Source organism: Miniopterus natalensis, chromosome 5, assembly GCF_054644295.1.
Source record: "Miniopterus natalensis isolate mMinNat1 chromosome 5, mMinNat1.hap1, whole genome shotgun sequence".
In the NCBI taxonomy this organism is placed as follows: domain Eukaryota; kingdom Metazoa; phylum Chordata; class Mammalia; order Chiroptera; family Miniopteridae; genus Miniopterus; species Miniopterus natalensis.
Window position 1 is genome coordinate 26700312 of NC_142085.1, and position 21108 is coordinate 26721419.

The 21108-nt window shown below is 37.3% G+C and overlaps 1 pseudogene; it reads right to left on the reverse strand.

Annotated features, from left to right (window-relative positions):
* Window positions 1-19925: 19925 nt before the first annotated feature.
* On the reverse strand, window positions 19926-20446 carry LOC107525158 (ADP-ribosylation factor-like protein 5A pseudogene; annotated as a pseudogene).
* Window positions 20447-21108: the final 662 nt, after the last annotated feature.

The following is a 21108-nucleotide window of genomic DNA, read 5'->3' on the forward strand; positions in this document are numbered from 1 at the left end:
AGCATCCTTCCTTTCTTCTTTCTAGCTGGCAATCTTTGGCTTGCAGATGCATCACTCTAATTCTCCATCTTCACATGGCATTCTTCCCATATCTCTGTCTCTTCAGATGGTCTTCTTTTTTTTTAAGGACCCCAGTTATATTGGGTTCACCCTCCCCAGTATCACCTCATCATAACTTAGCTTATAGCATCTGTAATGATCCTATTCCAAATAAGGTCATATTCTGAGATACTGTACTGGGGGTGAAGATTTCATCATGTGAATTTGGGGGGGGTGCACAATTCAACATGTAACAATCTCCAGCTCAGGTAAAATCCTGAGTGTGTGTCTTTCCAAATGAACTTAGTCCTGTATGGTGCTGCCAGCTAGCAACGATCAGTGCAGAAACTCTGTTTCTTTCATGAAAAATGGCAGTCACTGCAAATATATCAAAACTTGAGCTGTTTCTGAATTCGTTTAGGAAGCAGACCCTTTCTGCTCTCTAATATTGCTATTCTATATGTGGACAAATCATCATTCAATTGTCCATTCAGAAGTGGCCAACATCAAAGTCTGGACTGGCTGATAGAAAATTTGCTTCTCACTAAGCATAAATTTAAATCTTTTAAAACTTGTTTTTTCCCCCTCTTCCAAATATAAACTCTTAATATCCAGTAGAAAACATACTATACAGGATCTTTACCTTAGAATCCCATGTAATTGTATTGCAGGAGAGAATTTTAGTGATTGGGAACATTTTGGACTTGGATGATCATAAGTACAGTTCTTCTTATGCAGCCTACATCACCCAAAGGCTCAGTCAGCATCTGGAAAACCAAATTTGTCTGGTCCATAGTTTAACTTTCCTCTTCATTATTAATAATGTGAGATTTTATAATTTTTCTGCTTTATGTTATCTCTGGACTAGCTGTAGGTCAATAATATTGATCTAAGATAAATCACAAAAATCATGCATACAAGATATAAAACATATTCTTTTTAAGTATATATTGACCATGTATTGGCTAACAAGCAGTCTCAACAAATTTCAAAAAATAGACATCATATGGAGCATTTTCTATTATCTTAAAACAATCTGATTACAAATTAACAATAAAAGGAAAATGGGATTAAAAAACGTGTTTGGAAACCAAAGAAACATGTTCCCAAATAACTCCTGGGCTGTAAACTTTTTAGAATGGAACAGTGGTACTCAGAAAAAGAAGTTATGACCTTAAATAAGTTTATTAAGAAATAATATTTTATAGATTTCACGTTTTGAAAGAGGTGCTATCTGTACAGACTACATTTTTCAATAGGCAATATGCTGGAATGTCTTTTTCCGTCTCTTTATCTAGTTGAGTCATGACTGAATCCACTTCTCAGATTTATTCTTGGAGGCCAAGTTGAGAGAAAAAAATGTACTCAGACTTTCATTTGAGGGCAAACTAAATTAATCTCTCCTGTGCTTTGTGGAGATTCTCTCCAGATGTTTGCTTTAAGTTGTCTGTCAATCTTAATTTTGGGGTGGTGGTGTGGGTTCATATTTTCCTATGTCTTTATTAGCTCTTTAGTGAAAACATAAGAGAGGCAGCATGAGCGGATGTTAACAAGTGCCAATTTAAATAAGAAATGTTGCTGGTTGTTTCTTTTCCTTTTGAAAAGGTGAAGTTCTGAGCAAGGTAAATTAGGATTTTAGCCATGCTATACTTTGATCAAATCCAGACAGAATTCAGGCAGATGTCAGGTTAGTCCTTAATCACTGCTTTACTTGCCTCTGTGCTGGTTTTATAATTTGCTTGTAGAAGGAATCCTCCTTATTTGTGTGCCTGAGTGATGTATACTCCAACAATACTATATTTATTTAATATCCTTTACCTGCCTCTATCCCTAGGTTTCCAGATTTTTTAACAGATTTATTCACTAAAAGCTCAAAGTTTAACCCATGAGCTTCCACATTAAAAATGAAAATAGGTATGGGTTAACAACACCTGTCTCATACTTTTAAATCAGAGTTCTGGGATTAGAATTTTGACATCTATAATTTTAAAAAGTGGTTCTAATCCATGTGCTGGTTGCAAAAAAATTTATTTTTATTTGTTACATTCAAAATCAACTAATTAAGTAATTAATATGGTGGTAAATTCTAAATTATATTCCATTTGGCCTGATGTTTTAAACACAGTCCACTGCAATTGAAACAGCTTAGAGGTTCAACAGGACTTGGAGCAAATCCTACTCTACAAGTCTGTGGCTTGGAAAAGTCACTTACTCTCTTTGAGCCTTGGTTTTCTCACTTGGGAATTGGGATATATCATCTATGACCAAGGATGCATTTAATGGGTTAGGATCTTGTCTGGGAGTTTGGATGGATACACAATGCTGACAATAATAGGTGACAAGATCCCAAACATTTGAAATGGAATGATTTACTAAAAAGTGACCAAAGCTGTCTTGAGATATAAAGTCTACATATAATAGAAGATGTAGAGACTAAACTGATAAGAAACAGGACTTATTTGAAAAGATTTATTAGCCTAAAAGGCATGACTCTGGTTTCTTGTTTCAGTACATCCCTTATAGGTTGTTCCCGATGCTTTGGTCTCACTTCTGCAGGCAGTCCTGGAAGGACAGGGTTCAATTAAGATGATCAATTAAGATGACTCTGTACCCCCTACCTGCCAGCCCTGGCCATCAGGAAACACTCTTGTCCCGCTGTTTGTAAAATAGGAGCTTGCCTCCACTGCAACCCACCATCAGGGATGGGAGATATAATAGAACAGATTGAAACACAATGGTAAGGAGAAAAAGAAGGTGATTTTTAGTTGTACCATACCAAATAAGCTTATTTAATATGCTAATTATAGATATGTAACTCATATGACTCACTCTACTAGCTCTGGGTATATCTATGATAACATTTTATTTGAGAACCCTTTTGTCCTTTGTTTTCATTTTGTTAATCCTCACTTGAGGATATTTTTTCCACTGATTTTTTTTAGAGAGAGTGAATGGGAGGGAGGGGGAGAGAGAGAGAGAGGAGAGAGAGAGAGAGGCATTGATGTGAGAGAGACACATCGACTGGTTGTTGGGGCGGGGATCGAACCTGCAACCCAGGTATGTGCCCTTGACTGGGAATCAAACCCGCAACCCTTCGGTTTGAGGGCCAATGCTCCAATCAGTGAGCCACGCCAGCCAGGGCCCTTCTATTTTTGTAGCCAAAGCCTAGTACCTTCTTCTCGAGGCTTCCCCATCCTAGAGCTGCCAGTGAGCCATGTGATCTTATTTAGTTCAACGTGGGGAAATGGAGGAGTCTGTCTTCTACGGGCTGAACAGAGAGACCTAGCATCAGACATTGTCTGCTGTCACTGCTTCTCCTGGCCAGAGTGCTGCTGCCTGGCACTGAGGTTGCTGATCTCCTTTTAACTTTGTACTTTGTGCTTAGTCATTATTCTCTAAAGCCCAGCGATTTCTCCTAATGCTTGCAAATCACCTGGCATGTCTGGTACATGATAATCAGTCAGTAACTGGTAACTTCTTCTTGAACCATATTTACTGGGCTGTCATGCATATAGAACTGTAAACGTATCTGGTTGACAGTTATGGGACATGCAATCGAAGGGTTTACAGTTTGTCTTACAATAGGGGCTCTTAATATTCTCATCTGGTTGACTGTACTTGGCATTGCTCACTGATATACATTTTTTGGGACAAGTTAGATAGAATTGGCTATTTGTCTACAGACTTCTAACACTGGAGTTACTAAGGCTCCATCTTAGCCTTATTATTGCTTTCTTTAGCTACACACTCTCCTTTGGTAACTTGTGCATTTTCATGGCTTCCAGTACCACCTTTAGGCAAACAACTTAAATTCATATCTCTAGCTCAGTCCACAGTTTCATTCTCCTGACACTTATATTATACTACCGACATTTTTCATATTTTCACAAGCATCTCACATGTAACATGTGCAAGACTGAACTCCCAAATTTCATCCCTCAAGCTTGCTCTGCTTCCTTTTAGTAATTGGTTGGTGCCATCTCCCTTTCTAGCTTCTTACACAAGAAAACACCCTTATAAAAACCACCATCATCTCTTGCCTAGAATGCTTATCTTATTGCCTGCCTTGCCCACCTCCATCCATTTTTCACATAGCAACTGAAGTAATCTCTAAAAAAGGAAAAGATTAATCTCCCCAGATTAAAATCCTTTGATTTTCAGTGGTACATAAAATAAAACCTAGTAGCTTGACAATGGCCTTGAGGTCTTACGTGATTTGATCTCTAAGTAATTATTCAGCATTCTCTCTCTTCATCTTTCCCCTTGCTCATTTCCTCCAACCACTCTGTCCATCTCACAGACACTAAGGCACTAAGCTCATTCACACCTCAGAGCCTTCACACTTGCTTTACTTTCTGCTTGCATCTTTTTTCTCCAACATGCTGAGCCCATCTCCACACTCCCTACCTAGTTCACTGTAATCTAACAACTCTGTTTGAATGTTACTTCTTCAAGGAGGACTTCTCTTGCCCCTTCCCAGTATTCTCTTTTGTCATATCCACACACACCCCCCTTTTTAAAATGTTATTTCACTTTTTGAATTTTGCATTTGCTCATTTAGTGCATATAAGTGCGTTCCATAATGATTGTGACCTTGTCTGTTTTGTTCATTGCAGAATAAGTGGAATGTGAAATAGTTCCTGGCATACATAACCTCCTAAATGGGTGGATCATTGAAGACAATGTGCATGGAATGGGGGCAGGAGATGCAAAGGTTTTCTCTGCTTGCAGCAGTGAAGGGATTGGTCTCCAAGATGATAGTTTGCCTCTACTCTGCAGTTTATAAGTCTTCTCTCCTTTCTTTCCTTTTTTTAAGAAAGTTCGTAATTTGCTATTTCTTTTTCTGATAGCTATTTCCACCACCATTGCCTTCATTATGTTTTCCTATTCCTTCCTTTTCTTTCAGGGTGGACAAGGTGTTCTTGCTGAAGCCCCAGAAATAGAAAGTATACGTGAAATGATCTAGTATTGTTTTATGCTAATGAAATGGGAAAGAGACAAGTGTAAAGCATTTAAAGCCTAGAGTGGTGATTCTCAAACTCATATCTAAGTGTTCCATGGGGAGCTTGTTAAAAGATGCCTATTCCTGAACTCCACCTCCAAAGCATTTGATTTAGTAGATCTGGGTTGTGGTTCAGGTGTTTGAAATTGTGACAAGGTCCTCTGGGATGGGATGTTATGGTGGGATTTGATAGGAGATGGAGAGTGGAAAAACTCCCAGAGATTAAATTTGCATTAGTTTTATTATTATTATTTTTCAGTAAGAAAAGTTGCCCCTGTGCCACAGTAAAGTTGGGAACTTGGCCCAGCCGGGCGTGGCTCAGTGGTTGAGTGTCGACCTAGGATCCAGGCGAGCGGGGTTCGATTCCTGGTCAGGGCACATGCCCGGGTTGCGGGCTTGACCAATGACTCTCTCATCATTGATGTTTCTATCTCTCTCTCCTCCCTCTCCTTTCCTCTCTCTGAAATCAATAAAGATATATTTAAAAAAAAAAAAAAAAAGTTGGGAACTTGAAAATGAGCTGGATTCACAGAGCATTGTCTCCTTGTAGATGTAAGGTGGAGAACATCTTGCAGTCAGACATGTCAAGGGAGAAACCCTGACTACCTTGGGAGAGAAGAGTTTCAAGACCTGGGGTGAAGTGTGTGACTCACCTGGGAAGGTGGGGGAAGTAAAGCTTTATAACTCTGAGGTAGAAGGTACTAGAGGGTGTTTGGACACAGGGCTCTGGATGCTGGCTCACATCCTCAGATATGTCTGGGAGAGAAACTAAAAGGTGAACACTGGAGGTGTAATACTTTGTGCTTCTATCTGATTGGGTGAGAGGGCTCCATTTCTGAGTAGGACACTGAATACATGCCTTTGCTTCAAGTGCCAGTGTGCCCTGTCTCAGCATCCACCCAGCCTCTGCTGTTGTGTGTTGGCCCGTGCCAGACCTTCAGGAACTGCTTTATGGTGTGGTAGGACCTAAACAAGACATGCTGATATTATATGTGACCGGAACTCAAAAGTAGGAAATAAAACAGAATCCAATGTCTTCAGAAAATTTGGGCGAAGGGTTAGAAATGAAGCAGGAGGTTCACTCATGAATTTCTGTGAAGCCAACAACATGTTCTTCACAATCACATTCTTTAAACAACCAAACAGATGACTGTACACATGGACATCACCAAGTGGCCAAAACAGAAATCAAATTGACTATGTAACTGGAAGCAGGAGATGCAAAAGCTGTGTTCTCTCTGTCAAAACAAGACCAGGAGCAGATTGTGGTACTGACCATGAACTGTTAATATTATACATTAGCGTAAAGTTGAAGAACATCACTAAAGGAATCATAGGGTAAAAATATAACATAAATAATATTCCTAATGGATTTAAAGTCCATATAAAAACAGATTTGCACTGTTAAACTTAGTTGACCAAGAACCAGAAGAACTGTGGACTGAAACTAGAAATATTATCGGGGAAGAATGTGAAAAAATACCAGAAGTGAAAAGGAAAATCAAATTGAGATGGAAGACAGAAGAAACACTAAAAATTGTTAGAGACAGATGAGGGGCAAAAGCCAAAGGTGACAAAAGCAGAGTTAGAATCCTGAACTCACTTTTTCAACAACTATCACATAGAGATAAAGAGGACTATTATAATGGTCAATATAAGGAAACAGAGAGAACAAAGAAGGAAAAACAAGTGATCACTACCAAAAGATTCAAGACATAAAAGGGAAATTGAAACCTAGATAGGAATACTGAACGACTCACATGGAAACACATCTGACCAGGAGAAAGTAAAGAGAAGGTGGAAACAGTATAACAAAATCTAAACAGAAGAGACAAAAGGATGAAAGACACCTTTGAAGAAGATTCCCATGAGGATGAATCTGCTATTAGTATTGGGAGGGCACCCTCTGGGGATGTGTATTTTTCATTTTGTGCTTTGTTGGGGCACCCTAGTTATAGGCAGGCAGGCTCAGCATGTGACTACATATTATGACTTGAGGTAAGCTCTGAAGGTTTCACTGCAAAACAATATGTATTCCAGAGATATCTGATATATCATTAGTGTTAATGCAAAGTGGCACAGAATTTTAGAGTTGAAGGAAACTTAGAAATGATGTAGAACAGCTTATGGCCCGTAAAGAGACTCTCTTTATTATACCCTTTCCATTACATTGCCTAATTGAATACTTCCAGTAATAGGAAATTGAGAACATGTTAGGCTATTTCATTAATGTGCTTTTATGTTATCAGAATTTGATGATACATTTTAATATCTGGTAGTTAACTCTTCCCTGATTATTTCTGTGTTCAAATTGTTCTTGGGTATTTTTTCCTGGGTCTTTTAATCTTTCAGCTAAGTTTCAAAACCATATTGTTAAGTTATAAGTTTATACATTAATTTAGGGAGATTTGAAATATTTGTAATATTTACTCTTTAATTAAAGAACGTGTTATGTCTGTTCATTTGTTCGAGTCGTATCTATCACTCCTAATAAAGTTCCTTAGTTTTCTTTGTTTAGGTCCAGGAAATTTCATATTTGTTTCATACTTTATTCTGTTAGTGGATCTTTTTCTAATTGGTTATTGCAAGAATATATGGAAGCTATTAGATTTTGTATATTTGTATTAAATAATTTACTTTATGAATTCCAATAATATTTTCAGTTAATTCTCATATTATCCAGGCATAATACCAAATTCTTTTAGCATAGTGATAATTTTGTTTTTTTCTGTAGTGAAGACTTTCCAGCTTTGTTGCATTGGCTGGAACTTCTGAAATAATTAAAATGAGGATTTATTTTTCCAATAATGACCACTCATTTCTATTTCCTACATTGTTGCACCGGTTAAAATATTTTCAGACCATACTGTCTGAAATTTTATCTTTTCTGTTTTGAGGTAGATGAATTTTAGAATTCTTTTCAACTTTGTTACTGAGACTTCTACCTATCTTACCTCTCCTTTCATTGTTCAAAATTTCTTGAATTATTGTTATTGCATTGCTATTGATACTCACAAGACAGTAAGATGACAGCAAATTAAGTTTGGAAAAGAGAGCAAACCAACTATATAATTCCGTTACTCTTACCTATTAACAGAGTTGGGGGGATATTCCTTTTCTATTTTTAATAAAATGTATGCTTATTTTTATATATTATATTGTTGAAATCCAAATGGTCTTAACATTTGGTGATTGATTTAATTTTTATAATTGCAAAAATGCCTTACAAATACAAAAGTTTTTGTTTTAGCCTTAGGGTATCTAATTTTAAAAACTGTAGTTCATTTAGAGTACACACACAAAAAGAAGTCATATATTACAGAGATATTAAATTTTTATCTAAAAATAAGTGACATATGGTTATAAATAGTAACACCTAAGTTATACTTAAAAAATCACATTGCTAATTGTAAATAAAATGAAACTAAAGTATCTTGTGTTTATTTTAAAACATGCTCTTCATAAAAATTATGTTTTCATAAAAGGACCACACTTGAAAATTTACAATAGAGGAATGAGTGTAAATATTTTCTATTTTTGTATGATGTGCCCACACAGATTGGCATTTTGATTGTTATTTTAAACATTTTATGTTTGTATGTCATAAGCTTGGGTCAGAGGTTGTATGCTGGTCTGAGTGTTTATCTGTGAACACACATTACAGGAAAATGCAATACATTCAGTAAAAATGTCTTAAGCACAGATGAATGAAGGAATCCATTTACTTTAAAACTCAAGAGACGAGAGAAACTGGGATTTTTCTTTCTTTCTTGACAGACACATTCATTCTGTCTGACGTTCCCCCAGTTCCTGCAGTGCCTCCAGGCTGACTGTATAGTATGTACAGACTCCAACCTTGAATGGGAGAACACTGATTTTATCAGCTTTGATGTAATATGAGCTCATGAATGAGGAAGATAAGGGATGTTTTTGTGGTGCTAAAAGACCATTATCTGCTTATTTTAATCAAATGTACCTATTTTTCAGATATTTTTCCTTGATGGATAGTTAGTTTCTCCTTATAATTTTTCCTTCACTTTCTTTTCATTGTTTTGTCTGTGAAGTTCAGATAAATCTGTCGAGAGGGTGGCTGATTTTATGTTGTATGTTGTGTCTGATGTATGCTTGCTTTTGTGATCACTCTGATAGCTATTATTGCTATCGTATAATTTTAGTACTAGATCTTCCTTGCTCTGTAAAACTAATTATTTTTATACCACTTCTGCCTAGGAAGTTGGATTACAACCTGCATAATACACATGCAAATAATTGCAGGCTTACCCTTAGAAAATAAATAGTTTCTATACAGGGTAGAAATGGTTGTGGCATACAGAAGACATGAGTTTTAATGCTGTTCAACTGTTCATAAAAAAGCAGGGAAGTTTTCCTCACTCTGTCTTATCCTAATATTTGGTTGATAGCTTCAAAAAATTCTTATAATCAAAGCATCATCTCTTTTGGTTAAGGGTGATAATTTAAGCAAAAATCAATTCTTGTGCCATCATATGACTGATGAATTTAGTTCAGCAGATCAGTTCTGTTAAAATAACATTTATTAATCACCTCAGATGTTATGAACTAGAAGTACTGGACTATGCTCTGGAAATATGTCAATAAATAAACTAGTATCCAAGCTCTTGAGAAACTCTAAAATGGGGTTTCAAATACTGGGAACTCAATTCTCATATATAATGTAGTACTTCTATAGAAGAGGGAAAGGACTCTAAATGATATAAGGTTTAATATAAAATGTAGGTGCTCAGTAAATATTTATTGTAATACTGGCTGTCTTTGTCTTTAGATTTGATGAGCTTTTTATTAAAGAAAGAAATGATTATTTTAATATTATAGTTAATGCTTTAAAATACCTATACTTATGGATTTATTTCTCTGTTTCCAGTACTTAACATAAAATCTTTGTACTTTTTTCTATTATTTTAGTTAATGCATAGTATAATAATTCTGGAAATTTAATGAAAGTATAGTGAAAGCCACAAAAATCAACAATAACTCCATCACTGAAAGATAGTCATGATAAATGACTATATATTTTTAATCCTCACCTGAGGATATTTTTTCTATTGCTTTTTCAGGGAGAGTGGAAGGGAGAGAGAGACAGAGAGAAACATCCATGTGTGAGAGACACATCGATTGGTTGCCTCTCACATGCACCCCGACCGGGCTAAGGATCGAGCCTTCAACCTATGTCTGTGCCCTTGACCAGAATCGAACCAGAGACCCTTCAGTCCATAGGCCGGTGCTCTAACCACTGAGCCAAACAAACAGGGCACAATAAATATTTTGGCATTGATCTTTTTTAAAAAAAAATATGTTTTTATTGATTTCAGAGAGAGGAAGGGAGAGGGAGAGAGAGAGAAACATCAAGGATGAGGGAGAGTCATTGATTGGCTGCCTCCTGTACCCCTCCTACTGGAGATAGAGCCTGAAACCTGGGCATGTGCTCTAACCTGGAATCGAACTGTGATCTCCAGGTTCATGTGTCGATGCTCAATCACTGAGCTACCCTGGCTGGGCTTCTCTGTTTTTACAGTCATTTGCATTTTTAAAAATTGAGGACATAAAGAGGACACATACTTGTTTCCTGTGACTCGCTCATTTTTTTATTTTATGCTACCAAAATTTTTATTTGATTCCCTTTTTCCCCTTGTTCTTAAAAAGGAGAGATACATATAGGACCAACATATACTCTAAATGGTCAGAAATAACCTGACATGTATAACAGTGATAGCTCAAGTTCAGACCAAAGAAGAGTTGTACTAAGTCTCAGAGAGCATAGAGAAGTTGAGGTTTGTCTTTCTTCCACTGACCATCTTATCAAATCCTGGCATGGAATCAATACCTTTAGGATCTCCAAAGGCCAGTGGTTCAGAGAGTACAGACCCCAACACTGGATAAAGGATCAGATTATACTAGTTTTACATTAAGTCCATGCATCTGGTGGAAACTCACACCACCATGGCATGTATTTTAAAAAGGGATATACGTGCACGTATGAGACTTAATTCCTCCTAACTTTTAATGAGACTACTTAACATTTCAAATTGTCTTTCAATTGAATTATTATTATACTGTTTACATTATTATAAAGTTTCCCTGCCCCGCCCTTTACTATTGTTTCTCTGTTTTTTATCTTCCACTATCTTGAAGTATCTGCTCTAGTTTGGGTATCGTTTACTTCCTATTGTAAGGTGTCATGCACTCTCTGGCTAGGAGGTTGGAAGATTTCTTTATTCATTCTTGAAAATTTGAATCATTTATTCAAATAATTGGTAAATGTGCTAGCTTGTACTTTCGTGTGTGTCACACATTTTTGGAATTTGGTGAGCCATTTTAATTTGAGGACTTAGAGGACTCAAGTTGTTCTGAAGCTCAGAGAAATGTTATCTATTATCTGTGTCATTATCATGGTTTATTTTCTCCCCTTCTGATCTACCTAACCTTTCTGATCTGCACTTGAAGTCCCTTATCTTTTCCTTGAAGATTTTTTTTTAGATATTTGCCTTTTTGGGACCTAAATTAGTGGCCCAAGAGATTTTTAAAAATAAATTTTTAATTTGAAAATCATGTCTATTTTTAGAAAGTATTTTACCATGCTGAATTCCAATCTTCTTATGTCTGATTATGGGTTTTCCACTTAGAGATTGTTTTTGCCTCTGGCAGTTCTGTTGCACAACGTGGGACATGCCTGTTAGGTCTCACTGGCTGCTGATACCTGTTATGGGCAATGGGGAGGAAGGCAGGGTTGTAATTAGCAGTTGCATTGACTTCAAGACCAGAGGGAAACAGGGGCTTCCACCTTCCCAGAGTTTCACAGTCCTAGCATTGGACATTTCTGTTTGCTATTGGTAATATAAGTTTTATAGATTTTATGTTATGACATGGACCACGTCTTCATCAGAAAAACTCCCTACTTTTTTCTTATTATTATTTTCTTATTTTTTCTTAACAACAAAACAGTAGCTCAGTTTTACCCCTTGACATTTTTTTCCCCTCCTCTTTACTAGGTCTGTTTTGCAGGATTTTGCCACCTAACATTTATTTGGAATAATGTCAGAACCTAATGACATTGCAAACACTGACAGGTACTATTTTTGGCAGTGAAGATTTAAAGTATAATTCCTTATAACCTGCTGTTGTCCTAATATTAATGATTTATAAAAAACTACTAGGGCATGAAGAAAAAATATATTTTACTTAAAAATTACTTTTTATCATCTTCATTTTTATATTTTATTTTTATCTTTCTGCTCCATGGCTGAGTGTCAGAGCAATAGCTATTCCCTGAAAAAGGGAACAGACTTCTTCCAAAGGTATTTCCATGGCACCTCAGTAAATCAGCAAGGAAAGGCACCTAAGAGACCAGTAAATCAGAACCCTGGGCTCGGCCCTCCTCTCATTATACCTTCCTTCCTGAGCATGATGGGGCTATATTTATTCCCCCAAACAGGCTTTCCATGTGAATGTTTGAAGAAAAAAAAGAAAAAAAGGTATTTTTGGCTTTTTGGAAACTTTAAGAATGTTTTTCACTTTTTGTACATAAAAATATATTTCTGTATGCATATTTGTCTACTGGGTGCATACGTACATATAATCTGCCTATATCGGTCTCTTTTCTTCTCTCATTCTTTTTCTTCCTCCTGATATTTGTTTACTGTCAATTCAGTTTATAGTCATTGAGTAACCTGATATATAATAAACACTATAGGTATTGGGACACAGAAATAAATATGGCATGTCTCATCATGTGTGCATATATAATTTGTTCATAAACACACAGCATATAATTCTGGTAAAATATCTACTATACTCATCAGGTCACATTATTTTTAGATCATAAAAACCAAATAAAACTCTACTTTTCATTAAGCCTTTACAGAGGTAGCATGATTTCAGTTTAGTCATGTACATGTACATTATACAGAACTCCGGACAGGTGGGGAAATAGGAATTATTGCCTTTTATTTTTATCCTTTTATCCAGACCCAACCACAGAGGTCAGTTTGCCTACTTCCCTGGCAAGTGAAAAAATATCCTAAGTCCCTAAAAATATTCATTAGCCCTTTCTCTGTTTTATAAAATCATATCTAACTTTAAAAAGCATTTGTAACCTAATTATGGTGGGAAACAAATGCACTAATTTAAAGTCTTGGCTTATTGAATCTAGTAATAGATGAAAATTTATTTATTCCATGATTTGACATAGAACACATCTCAAACTTTAATTCAATGGAATGAAAATATTTTTATAAATTATTTTAATCACATGAGAAATTTCAGAATATTTGTCATCTTTTGTAAACTAATTTTGTAGAAATCAGTACATAACCTATGATCCAGTTGCAATTACCTGAAAAGACACAAAAGGATGGTGTTGGAGTTTAGCATATATGTTCATATGTTTTATGGCAAAAGCTAAGTTTTAGAATCACTAACGTGTAATAAATTTTCTATTCATAAACTAATTTGAAGGATTTATCTGTAATCTGAAATAATACGTAACAGAAGTTAAGGAGCTTATTATATAATTTTAGAAATAGAATAATTTGATTAATCTTTCTTAAATAGTGGCATTATTTAGCCTTGTTAAAGCAAAGTAAATAAATGACCCAAAGGGAGCAATATTTAGAGGTGAAACATTTTTCAAGAGAATTGGTTAGAAACTAAATATTTTCAAAAATGTTTATACTGTCAAATGGTAAAATACAGAAAGCTAGAGATTTTTCTCTTCAGATCTACACACAACAATGGAGATGTCCATGAACCTTTCCACATATAAGCATCTAGTTAGAAACAAACCTGTCATGGTAGATCCATGCTCATAAGGAATAGTGAGACGGGGCCAGGCTCATCAGGGAGACCTTTGCCTTTTGGGGTCTTGTATCTAGCTAATGATACCTGGTCATAAAACCCCAAATGCTTCATTCTAATGAGAAACTTCATAGCAGGAGAGGCAGAAAGTGTATCTCAGCCTTTTACAGGGACAGCACTGCATGGATGTGTGTGTGTGTGTGTGTGAAGGTGTCTCAGATTAAGGGTTGTTATAATATGAGGTGCTTTTTATGGCGTGTGCCTCAGTATGCAGCTGTAGCATGAGGACAGGAAGTGACAAGGTAATTCCTCAGTACTCTCAGGCATGAGCCAATCTAGAGGTTCTAGTGGCCCAGAGTAGAGGAGCCTTGGATCCCCAAAGACATAACTGGTTTGTAATTATGGTTGAGGCCAATGATGTAACAGTTTGCTTAGGTCAGTCCATTTGAGTTAAAGACAATTGATTGGACTGGAAATGAATAGTAAAACATTTTGCTTCCAGTATTTATCTTAGAAATTTATTTTAAATTTAATCAGTATGATTTTTACAAGTTTGCATCTGTAATGCCATAATCACAGCCAGAATTGCTTCAGATTTGTGAAAAGGTCTTCACATTAGTTAAATAGGGGGAAAAAGAATGTGCACCATTGTACTATCTTGTTCCAGTTCTTTAAAGGAAACCTCACAAACTATCCATAATAAAATATTTTCTAGAATTTGGGCTATCCACCTGAAATCTTCCTTCATAAGTTATGTTTTGGCTTAAACAATGAGATGATCTGTCTCACCTTAAAGTCAAATAATGGGCTATGTTTGACTTAAACCAATTACGTATTGTTCTTGTTACCTAGGAATCAAGGACAATTAAAATATCTGAATCAGAAAACAAGTTTTTTGGGTATTAATTTGATGGGAGGTAGCTAAGTACTCATCTCTATTTGCTTCCCCCCCTTCTTTCCCCCCTCCCTTGGTTCTTTGTGTAATGGGCCAAATCTACCTTCCTCTTACAGATCCAGAGAGCTGCTTGTCTTTGAACAAGAATATACAGAAAAGACATCAGGCATTTCCTTTCTCAAATTTAAAAATAAAGAGTCCCAATGTTTCCAGAGTGAGTTTTAAGGTTTATGGCTCTGAAAATTGTAAGTTAAAAAGCACATCAGTGATTATCTCTGAATTGCAACAGAAATTATGGGCCAGTTCAAAACAGATTGTTGATGTTCTAATGTTGCCACAGGTGCCACAAAAGTCTTTTGCAATGAAGATTTTTTTGTTTATGACTATATCCTTGCCCTATATGCTTTTTCTACAACATGATTGCTTTTTCCTTTTTAAGAAGTTATTAAAAATAAGTCCCAAGGATATAATGTGTTCTGCTGCTTAAAACAATTTTTTTTAAAAAGGAAACTTTTATTTTCAATTTCTGAGCTTTGCCCATAGCAGTTTAGTAGCAAGTTAAGTATCTGGCTCTACCTATTACAAAAAATAGAGGCTTATTATTTATACTCAAAGATAACTATTGGTAGGAAAAACTTGATGCTATTTAATGGTCTTCAGATCAAAGCAATATAGCATACATCATTTAAACAACATTCTGTTATTGGTAGAAGTGGAGTTCTTGGGGTGCCTCAAGGAAATGAATTTCCTGAGGCCATCATGGGAGAATGAGGTTCTGTGGAAAGCTTTATTAATGATGTAAAATTAAGGAGTTCTCCTTCAAGGTCCCATCTCTGTCCATCCTGCCATGGAAAAAGTCCAATCTTGTCTTCATGAGGATCAAGATTAAGTCCACTGCCCAGAATTTCTGTTCCATATTAATGTCCAGTCCAGTCTAGCATCTGGCTAGCTTAGTTTGTGTTTTCAGCTGCAGTCCATTGTGAGTGGAGTCTGCATGGCCACGGGCCATGTGGCTGCTTAAAGCCACATGGCAGGCTAGTGCATAAGGTGAGTGTGGGTCACAAAGCAAGAGAGTGCAAGAGTTAACAAGCAAGAGAGAGTAAGCAGAGAACAAGAGAGCATGAGCAAGAGCCATCAAGAGTGAGGGAACTCTTCGGGAATTTTACCCTTTCAAGATTTCATGCACTTGCAGTGGCTCTACCCTCCTAGCCAATGATCATTTTCCAGGCTAGACTGATGGGCAAGCACCTTCCCTACATCACCCTGACTTCACTGCACATGTGCCCATCTCCCCCATTGTTTGATCCCTTCTCCCAGTGATCTGGAGGGAATGGACCAGTGGTTCCCTAGGGAGTGTGAAGCTATAGCTTCCTGGTGAAGCTGCCCAGATGACCATGCTTATGATGTCCAGCCGTTTTTTCTCTCTTCCTATTATTATTATTAACTAGCTAGTATGACAATACCAATATAACAGCTAAGAAATTATCTTTAGTGTAAGGTTAGTCTCCCCATTCTTTGATTTTGCTCAGAATGCATGGTAACATAACCTAGATACTGAAGCTGAGATATACATTCATTTGAGGGAGAGGAAATTATTTTACCTTTAGTTTTGTTAGTTTTTTTGCATGAAAAAAGATTGCAAACATTTTGTATGTTATTAGTGGTTCAAAAGTTTGTGTGTCTGACACTTCAAGAAGGCCAATATTCAAAACGTTAGAGTTTGGAGTTAGAAAAGGTTTACTGATAGAGAAGGTACCAGCTGGAGAGGACTGGGGCGACACTTGGTGGTCCTCAAATCCATCATAAGCAAGGCCAAAGTTCAGGCTTCTTTTCAATCAACGGAAGGGAAAATGGGAGGGGCTGTTTTTGTAAAAACTCAAGCCCCAAGCAGAATTCCTCTAATAATTAATATGTCTAAAAGGAGCTATTAGCCAAAAGGCAATGGGGACAAAGCAGGTCCACACACGATGGGGTCAGAGAGGCTCAGGATTTCACTTTGTTACAGATGAAAGGTAACAAAAAGATGAAATCCTTATTTATTTAAGGACTCCTTTGAACTCAGACCATTTTTGGCCAAAGTTACTTAGAAGTTTGTGTATTGGAAACAAAAGAACAGTCACACAGTAACTGGAAAGTTGAGTCATTGTCAATAACATTTACTTGACGGACAGTAAAATGGACAAGACACAGGCCTTAAAGTGGAACTAAAGTGCTTCCTTTGATGAACTGTTATCACTGGCTTAAATGGGTATTTCATGGGCTTCGATGGGCTTTTTCTTATCATGTTTGTGTGTTCTCTTATTTGGGTCTTCACACAAATAAAAGACTTTTGAGGAAGTGTCTTTTAAAGGGGAATTTGTGTTGCACTTTGAACACTATAATCCATTGGTTAGCCCATTAATTTATGAAAATACAGGTATTGTAAATAATGCTTGTATCTCTTAGTTTTGATCTCCCTTTTCTTTCTTTCATAGTTTAGCCCTTTGGAGCTGTGGCACCCTGCAATAGCTTCTGCTTTCCAGCATCTCACAGTCATTCTGCTCAGTCTTCTCCTGTTAGTGATTCTATCAGCTCAACAGTATTTAACTACAGCTTTCACGGTCAATTATTAATGAATGCTTCATTTTATCTGTAGTATTACTTTGCTAACAAAACTGCTGTGAAGTTAATTACCTGGCAGTTTTTTAAAGGATACAATTGAAAGAAATGGCTTTTGCTGTTAAATTGTCACATGGACCCACTTTTTGTGATTACAGGATAACAACAAATCCCTTTGATAACTAAGCCAAGCAGATAAAATATTCACAAAACCGAAATTCGGTGGGGTCTGGAACCTATGGCTTTGCAATTTGGAAGGCATTTGATTATGTCCTTTGTAGATTGTTCATGTTCTTTGAACCTGGTTGAAAAAAAAAGTTTATATCTCAGCCTGCTGAGCTCCTCACATTTAAAAGAAGTGGATTCCACAAATTATCCCAGGCAGCAGAGATTTGCCTCTCAAACAATGGTTGAGAGACACCTGGCCACAGGCACAAGAGACAGCATTGTGAAACCTGCAGAATTGTTCAGAAAATGGCAATTCCTGAAAGACTTCTGCACTTATAGGCTAAAGACTCCTGTTTTGACTCATTTAAAAAATTCTTCTCCATGAAAATAGTGAGGCAAGAGCTTTGAGATTTTTAATTAGGAACTTTCTGTGTGCTGTTAGGGGGCTCACAGTCGTGATCTCCATCCTAGGTGGCCAGACTTAGCAAATAAAAATACATCATGCCCAGTTAAATTTGAATTTCAGAAAACAAATATATTCACATGCCCTAGATTTTATCTGGACACCCTACATTTGAGTTCTATTTTTCTTTTTAAAATCTCACATAAAAGTTACACTTATTTCCTTGTCACAAACAGTTAAGGGAATTAAAAAAAGTTGAATTGATATGATTATGTTACTTTGCTAACATTCCATTTAATTTAGTTTGGGGGCAGCTTTGAGAGTTTTCCTAAATATTTTAAAGTTGTGGTTTCAAATCTGAGTACTTATTAGATTTTTACCTGGAAAACTAATAAAACTCACTGAGGTATCATCACAGGCAGTCTTAGGTTTCTCCTTAGCTTTAATATCATTGTAATTAACTCAGTTATTACTTAATTAACAGGAAAGGAGCAAAAGGAAGGCCAGATAATATAGGCATGCCATTTGTGCCAGAAAGCTGCAGTTTAACATTCTCCAGATCCTGGAAAAAAGGGACTGGACAAAGAAAGAATAGATGCAAGACCAGTAAGGTCTGAATGACACAGGAAAGGTGATTACCTATCAGCCATACCTGGGAGCGGGTCATTGACATGAATAGGTGTGGCCACTGCAAGGGCCTGAAATCTGAGATACATAAACTTTTGAACAAAGGGAGTTAGTTCCCTACCTTGGCCCTGTTGCTCTCTTGGGACTCTTGTTGCAGGGGTGTCCTCTCATGCTCTGTACTCATCCACATGGCCCAAAGCCGTGTGAACCCCACACACAATGGACTATAACGGGTTACAACTAGCCTGATGCTCTGCCGGACTCAGCTCCACCATGGAACAGAAACTCCAGATATCGGCTTCGCATTTAACTTTGATGAACCCCCAGCTGCAACTTTTCCAGGACTGGTTGAAGGGGAATGGGACTTTGCAAACCGAGGGATATAACCCTACGTAAATAAAAATCACACATCCTCCCATGCCAGTCTTAGAAAATTCTTTTTTTTTCACAATATTGTAAGAACCCCACTCCTGCTAGCAAAGGAGAAATTCCACCTGTGCAACTCTCTGATAACAGCTAGACTAAACTTTAAACAGGCTTCTTCCTTTTTCCCCCCAAACTCTTTCCCTCCCTCCCTCCCTCCCTCCCTCCCTCCCTCCCTCCCTCCCTCCCTCCCTCCCTCCCTCCCTCCCTCCCTCCCTTCCTTCCTTCCTTCCTTCCTTCCTTCCTTCCTTCCTTCCTTCCTTCCTTCCTTCCTCCTTTCTTTCTTTCTTTGAGCAGCTCAATGATTTGGGAGGTTGGTTAGTACAATACAGAGAACATAGGGAAAAAGTACAAATTGGCACTTAAACCTATGCCAGTACTCATCTTGTTATGGTTACAATGAAGAATATTACACCCTTTTGCTATTCACTTTTCTTTAGAACATAAATCAAAGACATTACCTTGAACTTGAAGTATATACAAAACACATACACAACCTCATGCAAAATACTTTCCATAAGTAACATTACATTTTAAAATATTGGGAACTAGATATCTGCGCTGATTTGTATTTTGACTCAATGGAACAAGAAGAGAACATTCAATGAAGGAGGGTTATACTGATAATAAAGCTCTTAAAGTTAAAAACGTCTTCCTCTCCTTTTGGACATACCACAGGCTATACAGCGTCCTGAGAGGATTCATTATGAGGAAAATGTCAATCACAGCTTTAAGATCTTGCTTTGGAAGAGACTAATGAGAAAGCAATTGGAAGGTGAGACCTCATCTTCATTTTCAAATAAGTGGTCTTAATCTTTCATCTTATAGAAAAAGTTTAAATCAGTTTACTATAAATATAGCTGAACCATTAATTTTTGCAGCCTTCAGGTAAAGTCCAGCACTTTGCTTGTACAAATTCTCTGAGAAGCAGTCAGGCGAGATCATCTGATCTGAAATCGTGACATCACACATTCAGGTCCTTGGAATAATCCCTCTCCAGTAAGAGCACAGCATGCCTGGATATGTCACTGGTGATCTTTAGTAAAAGTTATTTTCAAAAACTGGAGATTTCTGCTACAGTCATGCATTCTTTAACATCTTGTTTATTAGCAAAAATCAGCAATCCAGCTTTCCTAAGGTCCTCATGGACTAACATTTCATAAAGTTCTCTAGTTACAGAAATCCTTTCTCTTTACTGTCCACAACAGCTATTACAAACTCTGTGTTAGTATAGTAAGTGTTCCAGGAAGAAGAGATTCTTGGTCACCAATATCCCACATTAGGAAACGTGTATTATTAATCACTATCTCTTCTATTTCCTATGGTAGGGGGATGTATGTACAACTCCATTCATAGAAAACTGGTAAAGGATAGCAGCTTTCTCTGCATTACCCAGCCCAACAATAACTTTGTGCACCTGGTGGCTGAACTGTCTCCATATCCTGGTGAAGAGAATTCTCATTCGTGGGCAGCAGACCTCTTCCAGCCACCTAGGCCTTCTTGCCTCCCCAGGCTCAGGTTGACAGGGAGAAGACAGACACACTGGAGCCTCTGTCTGCTGTAGCTGGTCCCACGCTGGCTGCTGGCTGCTACCTAGGAACCAGAGGGAGGCCAAAGCTCAGGTGGCCTTGTGGCCCTGCTGCTGCAGCTGTGGCACTCTCCTGACTTGGGGTCATCCCTGCTACTGCATAGTCTGAGACTAGCCTAGTGGACATTGGTCATCCCCCAGCTCCTCTTGGACAACTGCCTAAACAGGCTTCTACTAGACAGTTAGGCCCCGACCTCTCTTTTCTCAGGGCACTTTAGAAACTTGGGGTTGTAAATTCTTTCTCTGCCTCTTTGAGATGTAAAACTTCTCCCTGCCTCTTCACTTTTCTGTAACCCATTAATGTCTTTCTCAAGGGTCTGGGAACCATCCCTTTGAAAGTAATCAAGGAAGATAGTGTCCCATCTCCCAGTCTCTGAGCAAGGAACGGAGCCTACCTTCAATAACAGACGATTAGCAGACACAGATGCTCTAATCACATGGACAAATTTCCCCACATCCTTCAGTACTTTTCCACTAGCTCATCCTAGCACTCAAAAGCCCTCTTACCATTTTCTTCTCCAGAGCTGAGCTCAGTC